We start from the raw sequence: 16,727 nt of genomic DNA, 5'->3' as shown, positions 1-16,727 counted from the left end.
AGTTTATACAATTCTGTACAGTAAATGGAATAACACCATTGATAAATATTTCTCAAAACTTCTGGGTGTGTGCATTGAAGAGAAATTGTATAGGAAGAAACATGTCAATGATCTGCTGAACAGTTAGGTTCAGCTACTTATGCTATTAGGGCTATTGCAAATTTTGGCGATAAACATATCAGTAAATTAGCCTACTGTGCCTATTTTCATTCACTGCTTTCAAATGGCATCATATTTTGGGGCAATTTGTCGTTAAGAGAGAAAGTATTCATTGCACAAAAGCGTATAATCAGAATAATAGCTGGAGCCCACCCAAGATCACCCTGCAGATATTTATTTAAGGAACTCAGGATATTCACAGTACCTTTGCAATACATATATTTACTTATGAAATTTATCATTAATAACCCATCCCTGTTCAAAAATAACAATGAAGTGCATAGCTGCAACACTAGAAGAAAGGGTGATATTTACTATTCTGGATTAAATCTCATTTTGACACAGAAAGGAGTGAATTATGCTGCCACAAAAATATTTGGTCATTTGACAAATAACATTAAAAGTCTGACAGACAGCCAACTAACATTTAAAAGCAAATGGCCATTTGCCAAGTAGTATTAAAAGTCTGAAAGATAGCCAACCAATGTTTAAAAGCAAATTAAAAGAATTTCTGAATGACAACTCCTCCAACTCAATAGATGAATTCTTAGGTATGAAGTAGTAACTGTAAAAAAGTTATTTAATTAATTAATTATACTGTGTAAAGAAAACTTATGTCAAAGTGACACTTTCCACATCATTATGAAATGTCGTATTCATGATCTATGGAACAAGGATTAATGTATGTATGTATGTATGTATGTATGTATGTATGTGTCTGATAATTTTGTGCATCTGATATTTTGCCTTCCTTACACTCAGGACTAACCTGCGCTTCTGATCAGTCATTAAAGACTGTTCCACTGTTTGATAGTCATGATAAATGTAGGTTGATAGAGGGGCCAAAGATGTAAAGTGCACTCAGTAAAACCAAACTGGAGTACCTCAGGGTCTAGTACCTAATTCATTTTCAATTGGTTTAGTTACTTTTCCACACTATGGGTATTTATTTATATGTGATCCATTTGAGAGTTTGTGCAGTAATTGGCCAATGGCAATTCTGCGTGAACTTCTTGTGTGAATGATTTAAAATTCCCTTAAGACTTTGCCTTTCCTTTTGCTGTTTTCTATTTCTGCATCAGTCTGCCAACAAGTGACTGAATGGAAGCAGGTAGTGATTTTACATAGGATGAAAATATTCTAGGATTTTTGGAAGGATCTTTAGCTACTCTAAGAAGGTGGTTGTTATTACATGTGCTATGCATAGCTCTACTTACAGACACACAAATTTTTTTCTGTCACACAATTTTTTGAACCAAGAGTGTAACAATCCCTGTTTCCTCAGGATTTTCTAAACATTAATTGAACTACTCAGCACATACTTATCCAAAATGTGATGCACAGCTGAGTTGATAGCAATCATCAGGGTCCAAATATGCACAACTGTAGATAAATACAAAAAATCTGGGTTTGTAGGAATTCAATGAGTAATCTACAAGTGATAGACTTCTTACCCCCACAATATACTAGCCTCAAACCTTCAATATCTAGTTTTCTATCTGCATAGTACTGGAGTATCACTACATTTATCTAGGTCTTGATTCAAATTAGCAATACATTTGTTATCTCCAGAATACATTAGCCTCAAACATTTTGCATGTATTGACATTTTACAATTGATTACACCTTAGAATTTTGAAAGGTGGAGTTCCATGCACTAATGGTCCAATTGACTGTTCATATTTTGCTGTGGGGAGGGGGGTGGGGAGATAATAGGTAGCCATTCTTTCAAAATTATGTGCTTGAGTCATCACCACAGGTTATTATCTAGCCCTCCTGTCTTAAGTGTTTCCTTCATGGTTGCTTCACCAGCTAATAATTGACCAGTGGGTTCATTCCCTGATATTCTTCAGTGAACTGGAATCCAGATAAAAGTGATTATTCTGCAGTACTACAAGGGTAAAAAAATTAGATTGTGAACATTGGCGACTGGTTATCAAGGTAGAGCTAATGATGGGGACACATTGCCTTAATCAGTTAAAGAGCATAACACAAGTTTTATTGGAGGGAAACTGATATCCATTGTTTAAGGACTGGTTTTATGTCTTTTCAATGCACCTGGAAGTTAGTGTTCTCTGGCACCTTACAGCTTGGAGCTATATTGTATACAAAAGTTTACATAAACATATAAAGATGGTGAAATTCTAGGTCCCAACATTAATTGCTATCATGAAGAGGATCATACTCGAATACACTTGGGGGATGAGGGAGGCAGGGCTGTTCTCATGGATGTATAAGTTACAAAAGCCTGTGCCGACAAAGATCCAGACCTATAGGAGCAATTAAAAAAAAAAAAAAAAAAAAAAAAAAAAAAAAAAAAAAAAAAAAGACACAACTACTATGCCCACTATACAGACAGTGAGCAGTCCCAAAAGCCTGGCTCATACAGTACAGACAGGATGTAGAGAAGGCAGTTAAGGTCATATGGCTTTTGCAGGTTGACAAGAACGGTGATCAAATGGACAAAAGCCTTTCAGATTATGGTCTTCCAACATATCAAACAGTCTGCAGGTAACCGTTACCCCTAGAAATCACACCAAAATTTGGATATATTTTCCACAGATTCAATGCACCAGTATGCTTGTCTATTAACTATCTGATCAAGCAGTTTATATAATCCATTCACCAGGCTGATCGACCCATATATTTCTATGGAGCATAGATTTTTCCCTCTTTTTAAAGTAGGGATGATGGTGCTTTCCTGCCACTGGGAGGGAAATTTATCATTGTACCAAATTCAATTAAACATATCAAGAACATATATTTTATTATTATTGTTCAAATGAGGCAGCATTTGGTTGTGGATTTTGACTTGTATCAGCACTGTATCATTGCACGGATAATTTGCCGAATGGTATGTGTTATTTTCTAGGTTTTGTATTCCAAATGAGAGCCTGGTACCTTCCACCTGAATCTACATCTACATCTATACTCTTAAAACCACCGTGAAACGCATGGTATAGGGTACGTCTCTATGTACCAGTTATTAGGGTTTCTTCCAGTTCCATTCATGTATTCTGTATGGGAAAAATGATTGATGGAATGCCTCTGTGCATCCGGTAATTATTCTAATATGATCTGCATTATCCCTATGTGAGTGATATGTACAAGGTTGTAGATGTAAAATCTATGGCAGAGTGTTACACTGAAGTTACTGAATCCTATGTGTTTTTGTGCTTTGAAGGTAGAGTGATACTTGGTAGAATGGATGCTTCAGTGTAATGTGTGGCAAACCATTTTCATTGATATTGGGTCAATATAAATTATGCTGTTAATAGAGATGCTGGAAACTGTAGGTAACAGTTGATGAAAACAGATAACAGTGTGGCTTATCCAACATCTGAGAATAAGGAAGTGGTCATCCATAATTTTTACACAGTGTTCTCAGCGTTCTTGGCTTATTAAGAAATGTGCCTTCACACAGAGTCTTTCAAAGGTTATTAAATTGTCCGTAGACAGTTTGTGTTTAAGTTGTTGTTGTGTCCCTCTATATTCTTCAATGTCTGCAGTGACTCCCTTGATCCACTGTGGCACAGGTTTTTGAAGGAGGAAAACACAAGGAATAGTGAGTAATTGCTTCCACAGTATGTATAATCATGTCAATTGTAAATCTTACAATCAGAATTCTAGTACTGAGAAGTAATTAATGTTATTTCAGGGCAGAAATTTTCTGAATGGGCTGCAGACTGTACATCTATGGCAGTCTATGTACTACAGATTATTCTGAAGTTACTGAATACTAAATGTATTATATTGTTTGGTTATTTCCACTTCGTGGTTCAGTTACTTGATGTAGTAAATCGTACAAAATGGTCAAGGAACTGGAGAAATAAAGAGGGACATTTTATCAGAAAAGAAGAACAAATTTTAGACTGGTGAGCTGAATATTTCAGTGAACTGCTAAATGTTACCACAAAGATAATAATATCAGGAAAAAATTAAAAGAGAGCAACCAGCCATGGCAACATGTTAGCCAGGATGGAATACCTGTACACTCACCAAAAGTAGAGGAAGTCAGTTTGGTAATTGAAAGCCTGAAGAATAATAGGTTCCTCAGAATGCCAATATTTCAGCAGAAATGATAATGGGGTTGAATATCAGACAAGGCTCGTCCACCAGATGTTCACTGAAATAACATAGGAAAAAGAAGTGATTGCAGACCAGTGGAGCCTGACCATTATTTGCCCAATTCACTAGAAGCAGCTCAAAGCAAAATGTGAAAATTACTATGGCATTGCTTTACTTAATGTTGTGTACAAAATCTTTGCCAAAGTCATTGCTATAAGACTCAATCCACTTACAGAAGAGATACTTGGAGGCTGCCAGTGTGGTTTTTGGTAGGGAAGATCTATGACTGGTCGTATCTTCACTATAGGGCAAATAATGGAAAAGTGCTATGAATATAACGTGGATGTACATGAGCTCTTTGTAGCACTCAAACAGGATTATGATACCACTGAAAGGAAAAAGCTGTATCAGACACTAATGGATATGGAAATCCCACATAAACCAATTAGATTGGTACAAATAACCCTTACCAGCACAAAATGCCAAGTGAAAGTAGAAGAAAACTCAGAAAAGGATTTGAAGTTAACCAAGAGTTATGACAGATGGATGTGTAATGCACACTAATTTGCAACATAGTGTTGGAGGGAGTGATGAGAAGGATGAAGATCAATAACCTGAATTGGACAAAGTTTAACTGCATGAGCCAAAACCCAACCTAAGCTTATGATGTATGTATGCTGTCTAGAACATTGGAAGAGCTTGAAGAAGGGTTTGGCAGACTAGAAAAGAAGGCAAAAGAGCTGGGGCTTCGAATAAATGACATCAAAACACAGCATCTCTTTGTTTACAGGAGAAATGTTGCTGTTAAGGAGAAAGATGACAAGTTGAATTGGGTCAGCTATGATAGATGTGGGAAGTTCTAGTACTTGGGAGCATTGGTAACCAATGATAACAGCACAAATGAAGAAATATAAGTAAAGATTGCTGTGGGGAATATATCTCACTGGACACTGTTTAGGATTATGAAGTCACATAGCCTGAGGAGAGATTCGAAGGTGGCTGTCTGTTGAACAGTTATAATGCCAGTGGTAATGCATGGCTCAGAAATATGGACAGAGACTTTGGCAGAAGAGGAGTACATAAGAAGATGGGAGATGAAATTATTAAGAAAGATGTTTGGAGCAGTGAGTGAGGCTAGGCAGTGGAGAATATGGAAAAACAAGGAATTGGAAGAACTATACAGCAACACTGACCTAGTTTTGGAAATAAAGTGCACCAGATTAAGGTCGTTGGGCCATGTAGAGCAAATGTCAGAGGGCAGATCTGTCAAGAAGATCTACAGAGGAAATCTGTGTGACAGAAGCGATGGCTGGATGGTATGGAATATGCCTTGAGAAATATGGGGGTAAGAAGATGGAGGAAATGAGCAGAAGATTGTCAAGACTGGATTGCAAATGTCAGAGAGGCCAAGGCCCTACAAGGGCTATAGTGCCAAGGGGTAAGCAAGTACTTCAGTTAATAATTCAAAACTTTAAGGTCTGATTTCTGGGTGACACACAACTCTTTCTTGAGCTTAATATGACTTTTACTGCACCAATTCTTTTAATATCTAATGAATTGCTGGGTATATCATGTATTGAATGTTTTGTTGAATTCATTCATTTATTCATCGAGTTCTGTGGAGCTCATCAAAAAGGAGAACCTTCAGTCATGTGGAACGAGTCCACGTAGACATTAACACAAGACAAAGACATCCTATAAACTTAATATGTATCCTGTATTTACAATACACAATCACTATACTGTTTAATGGTATTCAAGCTTACATCATATAAATTTAATCAAGTAAAATAGTAAGAAAGGTACTATTTTCAAAATAGCTGCTGTCTCTTCAGTTTTACCATTCAGCTGCTATTAGCAGCTCAATATTCAATTGATTCCAATGGTATTTTTCAAAGAAATAATTTTTTACATATGTATATATGTAAGTACTATTTACAATACATTATTACCTGTCACACAGAGATATAGTAAACATTGCTGCTTATCATGTAGCTAACATAATTTTCAGTCCATGAATATAGATATTCAAATAATGTACTGAAAGAGTAGCCAATGAAGAATGGTTTTAACTTTCTTTTGAACTGGTAGGAGTCATAAATTTCTTGATTTATGTTAGACAGGAGCTTGTTGTAAGTTTAGTGCAGTAACCTATCTGTATCTTGCAAATTCTTTGGATGATGTCTGGAGGTGAGTTGAGTCAAGCATGCAAAGTGGAGGAGGTTAATGGCTTGATATTATAAATGAGGACAAAGTGCTAAGTATATGAGAAAGGAAAGGTAGGTGTGTGTGTGTGTGTGTGTGTGTGTGTGTGTGTGTGTGTGTGTGTGTGTGTGTGTGTTTTAATCATTTGTGATTGGATGTAAGTGTTCAGTGAAATAAAAAGTTTATGACTCAGAATATTGAAGGTAGTATAATGAGTGATGTGGCACATATCGATTCACTACTTGCTCCACCACATTGTTGCCTTATAAGTGGTGACGTGTGATCAGGACAATGTTTGTTTGCTGAAGAAGTGTGTGGAGGACACTGAACAGTATAATGATATTAAAAGTAAAAGTGATCATGAATAGACTTAGCATTACATGCTGACAAGAGGTGGACATTAGGCACTATTGAGCGATGAGTACGAAGTAGTGCAGCAAACCATGTGGCCGGAATGAAGTATTCACAGAATGATGACGTGCAAATTGAAATAAAAATTGTATGTCGAACAATGGAAGAGATCACAAGAATGCCATGGAGCAGTTTTTTAACAATTCAGAATGTGATATGCTATGCAATCGCAACAATTCAAGACAACAAGAAGTAAGTCTCACAAGAAGCGAAGTAGTAGTTTTGTAAAGCATTACTGCATACGAAGATTTGAACTAATTGTGATGGAACTGTATCTTACGTATTTATTGCAATCAAGTGCAAACTGTTAAAGCTGAGCTGTTGAAAATGACTCATTATAGGTGAAACAAAAAGAAGTATGTAGTAGAATAAATAAAGATCAGGATGACAGCAAAATGGAACAAGGAGATGAATCTAAGGATTCAGGATCTTTGGAAGCACTGAATTCAGAGGGACAGATAATATTACATACAGTAGTACACCTTGTTCAGAGTTGTGTAAAGATCAACAGGGGAAAGAATTGGAGGCACAATGCAAGAAAAAACGAGGGAGAATGGGAGGTGCAATGGAGAAAATTTAATAAAAGGACAGGAGGCACATCAATCAAGAAGAGAGGAGGAAAGGAAATCGTAAAGGCTAAAAGGTAAGGAAGATTTCAAAGAAATTCCAGTGTCAGTATTTTGTAAGCCAGAAGAGGGTATAATGAAATGTGAGAAATTAGGAGCCAACAGTCAATGAGGAATTTCCCAATTGGAACCAAGACTAGAAAACCAAATTGAAACAGTCGCAGCTACGGGTGAAGAATTCGGAATCAGGGCAGATTTACATAAGGAAGTGAGCATGGAAGTAGAATATGATGTAGAAGCAATGTATAGTGATATAATCAAAATCACGAAGTCCGTAGCGGAAACACATGAGAAATGTGATGAACTCAATGACCAAATGGAAACTGTGAGGAATGAAATTGCAAAGAAGAATAACAAGACAGAAGAAACTGTAGAGGAACAATGACTTAAATTCAGTATGTTCCTTTTCTGAAGAGAACACAGCTTAGCGCTTTCAATACTATGAGTAAAATGTTTGCACAGTTGACTTATTATTGAAGTAATATTTCATACATGTTGGTTTTGCTTAGTAATTAATCTCATTTTCATGAACTACTATTGTTTCTTGATACAGGGATGCTGACTTTCTATTTGATACATTTGTGTTTATATAATATTACAAAGGTGTTATATGATAAAAGGGAATATGTGAGTGATGAAGGAATGTCAAAATAATATTGTAATAGTAATGCATGGTTGCAAGGTGAGTCATAGACTTTATTGAGTTAATTTGTGTGATTAATATTTTTCATATGGTGATGGGTTTTTCACGTTTTCCAAACATCTAAAAAAGATTTAGTGGGAGGAATGTAAGATTACTGTAGCAATCATTCTGTATCTTGGAAGTTCTCTGAATGATTTTTGGTGCTGCATCATGGATAGTGAGCCAAATGGAGTAGCGTGACTGTTTGATGTTATAAAAGTAGCCAGAGTACCAAGTACCATGAAACGGGGTTATTTTGGACACTGGGGCGAATTCGGACAGTATGGCTTATTTGCTCTTTGCCACTGCATAGAAACGAAGAGTTACTTATTTTAACATCCGTGCACCAGTTATTTTAAGCACAAGATTGCATTTATTGCTTTCCACAACTTTTATTTTGTGTCAATTGTTTCTCTAGGTGAATAACTGACAAACAGTCTCAGTGTTAAAAATCCATGCATTATCATAAAGTGGAAACGTTCTATTGTTGTGTCGAGCGGGAAGTTATTGTAACCGTAATTGTTGATGTGCTACGTAGCTAACAGCATTGAGACAATTTCTGTACAAGTTTGTTGAGTTTCTCATCCAAGGTTATAAAATAACAACGGTTTTTGTAAAACTGTGTACTGTATGGGGTGATTTCAGACAATGCCCAATGCCGAGAATGTATAAGAGCAGGAGAGGTGCTACAGTATGGTGTAATTATGGCCCGCAACTTTTAGATAAAGCTGTTCGTGATATTCAGAATGGTAAATTATTGTACAGAAAAGCGTGTGATTTGCATGGTATACCTAAATCAACCCTACAAAATAAAGCGCAGGAAGCACATCCGAAAAAATGGGAGGGCAGCCAGTGCTAAATAAAGAAGAAGAAGAAATGTTGAAGCAAGGTATCTTGAAGGTTGCACATTGGGGATTTCCCTTCACTAAATTAGGTATTAGATATTTAGTTAAAGGCTACCTTGATAAATTTGGCCAAAAAGAGAAGAAATTTTGTAATAATTTGCCAGGAGAAGAATGGGTGCACTTATTCCTCAAATGACAGTCAGAAGATCTTTCGTTTGCTTAAGCAAAAATATTAAACGAGCTCATGCAGAAGTGAACAAAGAGACTGTTAAGATGTTTTTCTCCAATATCAAGGCAAAGCTGGAAAACCTCCCACCTAGCAACATGATCAACGATGATGAAACCATCATTCCGTATCACTTATTCGTAACAAAGGGCTACCTTAAAATGTGTAAAACGTCACCAAAATCAAATAAAAAGCATGTAGAATTTAAAAAAAGGCAGTAACTGTCCAAATTCACCCTCTATATACTGTAACTTTGGACAGAGTTTTAAAAAACACGTGTGTCCGAAATCACCCCAATCCATGGGGTGACTTCGGATACTTTATTTAACTGCCTCAGATAAATATACCTACACATACACTTTCTGGTTCTGGGATATTTTATTCATTACACATATACCATACCACTTCCATAACAATCAATTTAATCTAGCAATATATACGAAAGTTACAATGAAAATAATGATAAAAACCGTCCGAAATCACCCCATTTGACAGTATATGAGAAATGGAAAAGCTATGTTTGCTTGTTAATCATTTGCTGACAGAAATAATTGTTCAGTAAAGTAAATCGTTGTGATATAACTGTTGTTTTCTAATAGTTCATGAGACCAAATAATGAAGACAGTGATGTGGCACACAACAACTCTGTACTTGCTCCCCTACATGATACCTTACACAATATCTTTCTGCCAGAGTACACAATGCCACTCAGGATTCTGGACAAGGAGGCAAAGTTTACAGGAAAATTATTGTGAACTGTGTATGTCACAGACATTTTTATTACTAGCAACAAAATCATTAAGGAGTAAATGTACTGTAAAGTGAATGTAGTAATTTTAAGATTTTAAAAAGCTTTTATTAAGATGTATGGTTAACTACTTTTTGTACTGCAATATTCTTGCTGCTCACCTCTGCTGAAAACTTTTTATTTACTTTAGGTTCACTACCCTAGAACATTTATTCCAAATGACAAAAATTGATAAAATGCAGAATAAGCCAACATGCTTGTCTCTAAGTCAATATAATAACAGATGCTTCTAAGGGCATAATATGCTTGATTGGTTTTCTGTGCATTGACTCAGTTCTAACTTCTTGTCCAGCTTATCTGCAATTGCATATTATGAGGCTGTGTCAGATAAAGATATAAACTGTTAGCTGTGAATCACTTGTAGGCCTGTTCAACTATTACCTGAGCTGTATCTGTTTAAGATGAGTCTGAACCCTTGATTAGTATGCTTTTGTCATCAGCAAATATTACAGTTTTGAACGGCCCTTTAAAATCATTAGAAGATCATTTTAGTAGATTAGAAACAATACTCGTGGCACTCCACATGTTATATTTTCCCTTCTGAGGTTATCTGCATTCCTGTGGTACAGTCTATTAATGAGATCCTCTGCTTTAAGTTACATAGGTAAGATTCCATTTATGCAAGAGGATGTCATTAATAGCATAAGACTTCAGTTTGCTAAGCAGAATTTTGTGATCCACACAATAAAAGACTTTGGAAAGGTCACAGAATATACCAACAGGATATTTTTTCTTGTTTAATTCTGCTAGTATTTCATTTGTGAGGTCTTGTAGTGATTTCTGCCCTGCTAATCTTTTACAAAATGAAACGGAGAGATGATTAAAGAACTCACTCAAGTGAGTCCTCTTTCTCAAACGCTTTTGAAAAGACTGGGAGGAGTGTCATATGTCAGTAATTAGAGATGGTTTGCCTATCTCCAGTTTTGTAGATGGTTGTTACTGTAGCATATGTAATATATTTAAATCTGTTAGGAAATATACCCCATGTCATTGACTGATTACAAAAGTAGCTTAAGGGTAATCCTACCAAATCAGTGCAAGACTTTAATATTATGCTGGAAATACTATCATATCCAGCAGAATTATTGCTTTATAGTGACCTAATGATGTTATGTCCTTAGCTGTCATAATTTTGAAACTATAATCCATTCATCATAAGAATAAACCTGATGTAAACAAACACAAACGCGATGATTGGTCAGAAGCCATAGCACACGTGCACTGGTGTTGTTACGCTCATGGAAGTAGGTCCTACTTATGTATTAGATATCTTATTATTTAGTTACGTTAAATGAAACTTTAAGATTTCGAATGTATTAACAGCGATCACCGTTTTTCTTAATCGTGCTTTAGCTACATAGTTTTTATTTCAAAAATCATGTACAGTCACAGACTCTGCAGCATTGTGCTGTGATTTTCGTGCTGTTAATGCGGAATGTGAAAATGGTTGAGACCTGTTTCTGTTCCATAGTGAATCACGCGTGTGGAACATGGTTAAAAAGTGCCGAGAAATAGGCTTCTCTTAATGTTTTTCTTAAATTTGCGGATATAATTGGCTTCAAAGTTTTCCCAGTGTTGTATATAATGCAGTTGATAAACAAACTCACATTGAACGCGTAGCGCAGTCGATAGTGGGGGTTCATAAAAGTTTTTTAAATTAAGAAAATATAACAATTTAATTTTTAAGGCAAAAATGAAAAAGCAGATCCTCTTTATTTGGACTATGTCCATCGTTTTATACCACAGAGGTAGATAAGTATCATAGAAACATGAAAAACAATCATTTTCACAGCATCGAGCACATCATCATACATATGCTGCATTTTTACATTTGCTACTGTACCATTACAATAAGAACCCAACAGAACTGATCTGGAGCCAAGCTGTGGCATTTGGCCTGAAAGTAAAAAGACTATTAAGCTGCCAGATGTACTGGAACTAATGCATGTAGCCTCTTCACACGTCACTGCCGAACGCTCGCGGGATATAGAATGGCTCCTCATAAAATAAGAATAGAAAATGCGGCACCTGGTTGGCTTCATGGATTCTGTTGTTGATAGGTTTGTTATCAACATAGCAGGTGATACTTCCAGAACTGAAATGCATTTTTCGGATTCGGATGAGGAAGCAGCTAAGAGATTACCAGACGACTGACTGTAAGTAATACTTCCAGTGGCTTCAGTATTTAACTTTACAGTAAAATCCTTCAACACTCTCTTACATTACACACAGCTTATCCAGAAAAAGTTACCCTGTGGTTAAGTCACAAATTTTCATCATTCTTGTTTTTAATTACAATGGTACATTAGCTAAAAACGATAACGTGTTGCGGTTTTCGTCTAGTGTCTAAGGAGCGTATTATGAGAGATTTGCAGTGTACTATTTCATTCTGCTTAAAAATTAAATGACATTCAAAGCTGTATTGCTCCCCTGCTCATCTCTTTTTCTGTGTGAACTGCAGCTGGCCACGTCACTGCAGGCTAGCTGCACCAACTAACCGGCCAGTGCTGTCCAAGTTAGATGCGCCAGTAAAGCTGTTGTCCCGTATTATCTCTAAGTCGATGTGTGCGTAATGCACAGTGCAAAACGTACCCTTATTATTGTACTTGACAGTACTCGAGACAGCTTGGCTGCAGTCCCACATGAAACAGAAACCCAATGAGGTTCCAGCAAATGCAGAAGAATACATAGTGCAGTATATGAACATAGTAACTGTTCTCGAAAGAACAGATACCATTGATGACTGTGCAGCTTCTCTAGAATAAATGATAATTAATGGAAACCCTCAGCTGCCAACAGGTATTGTTGATATACCTCGATGGGGACAGCTGAAAATGTGTGCCCTGACTGGGACTCGAACCTGGGATCTCCTGCTTACCTGGCAGATGTTCTATCCATCTGAGCCACCGAGGACACAGATGAATAGCGCAACTGCAGGGACTTACCCCTTGCACACTTCCCATGAGACTCACATTCCCAACTGTCCACAATCTACATACGTAATGTACCTAATGGTTGTTTGCCCATCCACTCATTACTCGCACACACTAATGTGACGATTCCCATAAGAGCTAGGGCAACCTGTGTGCATTCGCACAGACGAAGGTCAATGGCTGGGTAGCCTTTAACTATATATATGAAGATAGTAACTGTTCTCGTAAGAACAGATACCATTGATGACCGTATATCAACAACACCTGTTGGCAGCTGAGGATTTCAATTAATTATCATTTACATAGTGCAATGTTTACATCGGGTTTATTGTTATGATGAACGGTTTATAATGTCGGTTAGTGGTGTAAACATTGTATGTAAAAGTAAATCTAATGCATCGGTATTTGGTTGTTTTTACCAGGTGCAGTGTCTGCTGCCACTGTGAGTAAGTTATCATTGAATTTTGTGGCCAGTGACTTGAAAGTGCCGCCATTCATGACAGAGCAATTTTCTGTGGGCTCAGTTTCATTTGGATTACTAGTTTTATTTATTTGTTTTGTTTCTCGTTTACTGATGTTACAAATAGATTTGCTTTATTCTTGGTGTGTATTATGCTTTTGAGCATAGTCCATGAATTTTGCTTTTTTAATGCTAGGGTGGAGGATTCCATGATACTGGTGGTAAAGAAGTTTCAAATCATGACTACTGGTTATTCTCCAAATTACATATATATCTCTCTTTCTAGCAGAATATATTTCAATTGTAAGAACTTGCCCTTTTTTGTTTTAAGGGAAAACAAAATTCAAAGTCTATAGTAACACATTTAAGAATGAGTTAACTACTTTTCCATTCTATAAATTCCTCCCCAGATTTCTTCCTGCATTTTCTCTCTAAAAATTGCATATGAAAAGCAATACTTTTCTTCTATGATCTGTACCTAACTAGACAGTTAATTTTATTATTATTATTGTTATTATTATTATTGTTTGGGATCTACTAGACTATGTAATATGCAACAAAGGGTGTTGGGTTTTTGCATATATTTGTATCCATATTACCTTCATTATCTCAGAATGGGCTCTTCTCTGCTTGTCAGATTATTAATTTTCTGCCTGCATTTTTTTCTGCCTGGTACATGTCATGTTATTTCTGTTTCCTTCAGGTCTTCTTTTACCACATTGCTCCATTTTACTGTTTCAACTTCAGTTTTACTGCAATTCATAGAATTAATGCCCACAAAGAATGATTGACAAGCAAAGTTCTGCCAGTGGTCTGTCAGTGCAAGCTTGGGTGTTTCCTGATTCATTATTGTGTCACATCATTCAAAATGCTTTTCAACACAATACTCATTGATCTGGAGGGCCAGGGACTTAACTTCATTTTTTGCATTTGTAACCATTCCCCCATTTCTTCTTATTGTTTCTACAGTAGTACAGTATTAGCTTGCATCTATAAAGATGTTGTTTGTTGATCTTCATTTGATGTTCTGATGTATGCACAGCACATCTGCTGAAATTGTGTCTACCTTTTCATTTTTCTGAGTGGATATGAGTTCATCTTGCTTATTTAAGGCATCTTGTCTGTGTGTGTGTGTTTACCATCCTTAGATTTGTCCAAACTGCAATATTTTGTTGTGCTATTAACTGTTTAAACAGTTGTGACATATAGTGAGCAACTCTATCTTTCAAATGAATTTACACTAAAAAAAAGGCCTACAGAAAACACGGAAATCACTTTGAGGGGATAGAACTCCTTCGGCCAGGCTGGATGCTCCTGGCAATTAGCTGTGCATGTAGCTTCTTACTAGAAACATTCAGATGCAAATTATGCTGTGTGTGATTTAAATGAGTGAAGGGCAATGCATCAGTCTCATCCATGTGTGAATATCCCACTCTCCAAAGAAAATTCCCAAGCTCTGCACTATCATGTTTCATAGAAAACTTCATTCAGCACTTATCACACTGCTCACAGAGCTACATGATCTTCACTCAAGTGGTAGGAGCATTCTCAGCAATGTGCCTGGCATCATCCTCAATTGTATAATTACGTTTACAGACCAAATTGTTATTTGTGAGCTCCCACCTATTATTACATAATGATCTTTTCCAAGATCCTTCACCAAAGAACCTAAGTCACAAGTGACATCGGTGAATCCTGCAATTGACTTATAACTGATAATTACCTAATAATCCTTCCCTAAAGAGTTTTGACATTCCCTTATCATGACTACTACCCACAATAAAACCCTTTTAGTATTCTTAAATCCTTTCTTCCTACAATTACAAGGGAACTGCTCAGTTCAACATATCGAAAACTACCCTGAAATTTTTCACATGGGAAGAATACACCGAAAGAAATGTACTGTCATTTGCTGCTAAGATACATTGTAAGTATTTTTCAAAAATGTTTAAGTTACTCACTTTTGCCACGCGATGAACTGCTTATAACAGCAGCTTGTACAGCCCTTCCTGCCTACTGCGGAATTTGCGAATAAGCAGACGCAGCCCTGACAAGAGGACGTAGCACCCCATGGTCCAAAGTGCACACATGTGAATTTTAGGCACTTAAACCATACCAAAAATTTCTCAATCATTATTGCAGGTGTAGTTATTAGACAAGTGAATTATTTTTCACAAATGGTTAAAAGACATTCATATGAGGAATTGATAATTATTCTGTTCTATTTTTCCAGATTTTGTTATGTCAGTTACGAGATTTTTGCAACTAAACAGTCCCTTTTTTAAATTTTTGATCCTAATTTGCATTGAGGTTCCTGAAGATAGAGATAAAGCTCACTTGTGCTTCGAGCTTGTGGTACAAACTTCAATCAAAATGATAAGGTGGTATTTGCACACAGTTCTTGCATGAAACCTGACTAAATGGCTTTATACATGACATTTTAGGGGATAACAAGCTTTGTCTTCATATAAGCTACAAATTTCTGTACTGTATTATATATTAATGCCATGTCCTGCACATGTTTACTAGAAGTAAACTTCGTAATTTTGAAACTTCCTTTTCCGTGTAATATCTTGAATCCATTTAACAAGATTGAAGAAAAATGGAAATCAGTAATGTTCTTCTCATTTACAATTCAAAGGGGTCAGTCTCGTAGATCTCCCTCAGTAACGATGCACTGACTCTTGCAAGCAGTTACATATCTTTCAAATAGTTTCCACAATTTTTCAAATTTCATTTTGGCCTATATTTCATACCTTACATATCGTATCTTTCTTCCAACTTCACAGTTCATGTTCAGATTTTATGAAAGCGGCTCTGCATAATGCTTAACTTCAAGCATTTTCTCCCTCTTTCGTTTAAACAAAATATTCACAGACTTTTCTTTGTTACTGAACACTATTACTGTAATGTTTACTCTGGGCTAGGAATGTACTGCATTTTTGTTGTGGACTTTAATTAGGGCAACAAACATAATTTTAATCACAATTCATTGAATCATCAGTGTTATTTTCTGTTTCTTCTAATTCTTCTTGCACATTTTCTGACAAAATGTCCACATCATTTGAATGAACATCAAAGAAATTAGCTAATAAATAACGCATATGTATTTCTTCAGAAGAGGTAGCAGATTTTGATGGCATACCATGTTCTTCATATTTCATTTTTTGCAAGGTTGAAAACATTAAGTGGATTCCACATTACTGTGAAACTCTGGGACCCGTACAAAACAAAAATGGTTCAAATGGCTCTGAGCACTGTGGGACTTAACATCTGTGGTCATCAGTCCCCTAGAACTTAGAAC

General features: G+C 36.3%; 1 protein-coding gene across 1 annotated transcript in view; it reads right to left on the bottom strand.

Annotated features, from left to right (window-relative positions):
* Positions 1-16,727, bottom strand: part of LOC124788540 (1-phosphatidylinositol 3-phosphate 5-kinase) — a 407,657-nt gene that overhangs the window by 17,779 nt on the left and 373,151 nt on the right. The window lies entirely within an intron of this gene.

Source organism: Schistocerca piceifrons, chromosome 3, assembly GCF_021461385.2.
Source record: "Schistocerca piceifrons isolate TAMUIC-IGC-003096 chromosome 3, iqSchPice1.1, whole genome shotgun sequence".
Classification (NCBI taxonomy): domain Eukaryota; kingdom Metazoa; phylum Arthropoda; class Insecta; order Orthoptera; family Acrididae; genus Schistocerca; species Schistocerca piceifrons.
Note: the sequence above shows the minus strand (reverse complement) of the source record. Positions and strands in the feature narration are given on the sequence as shown.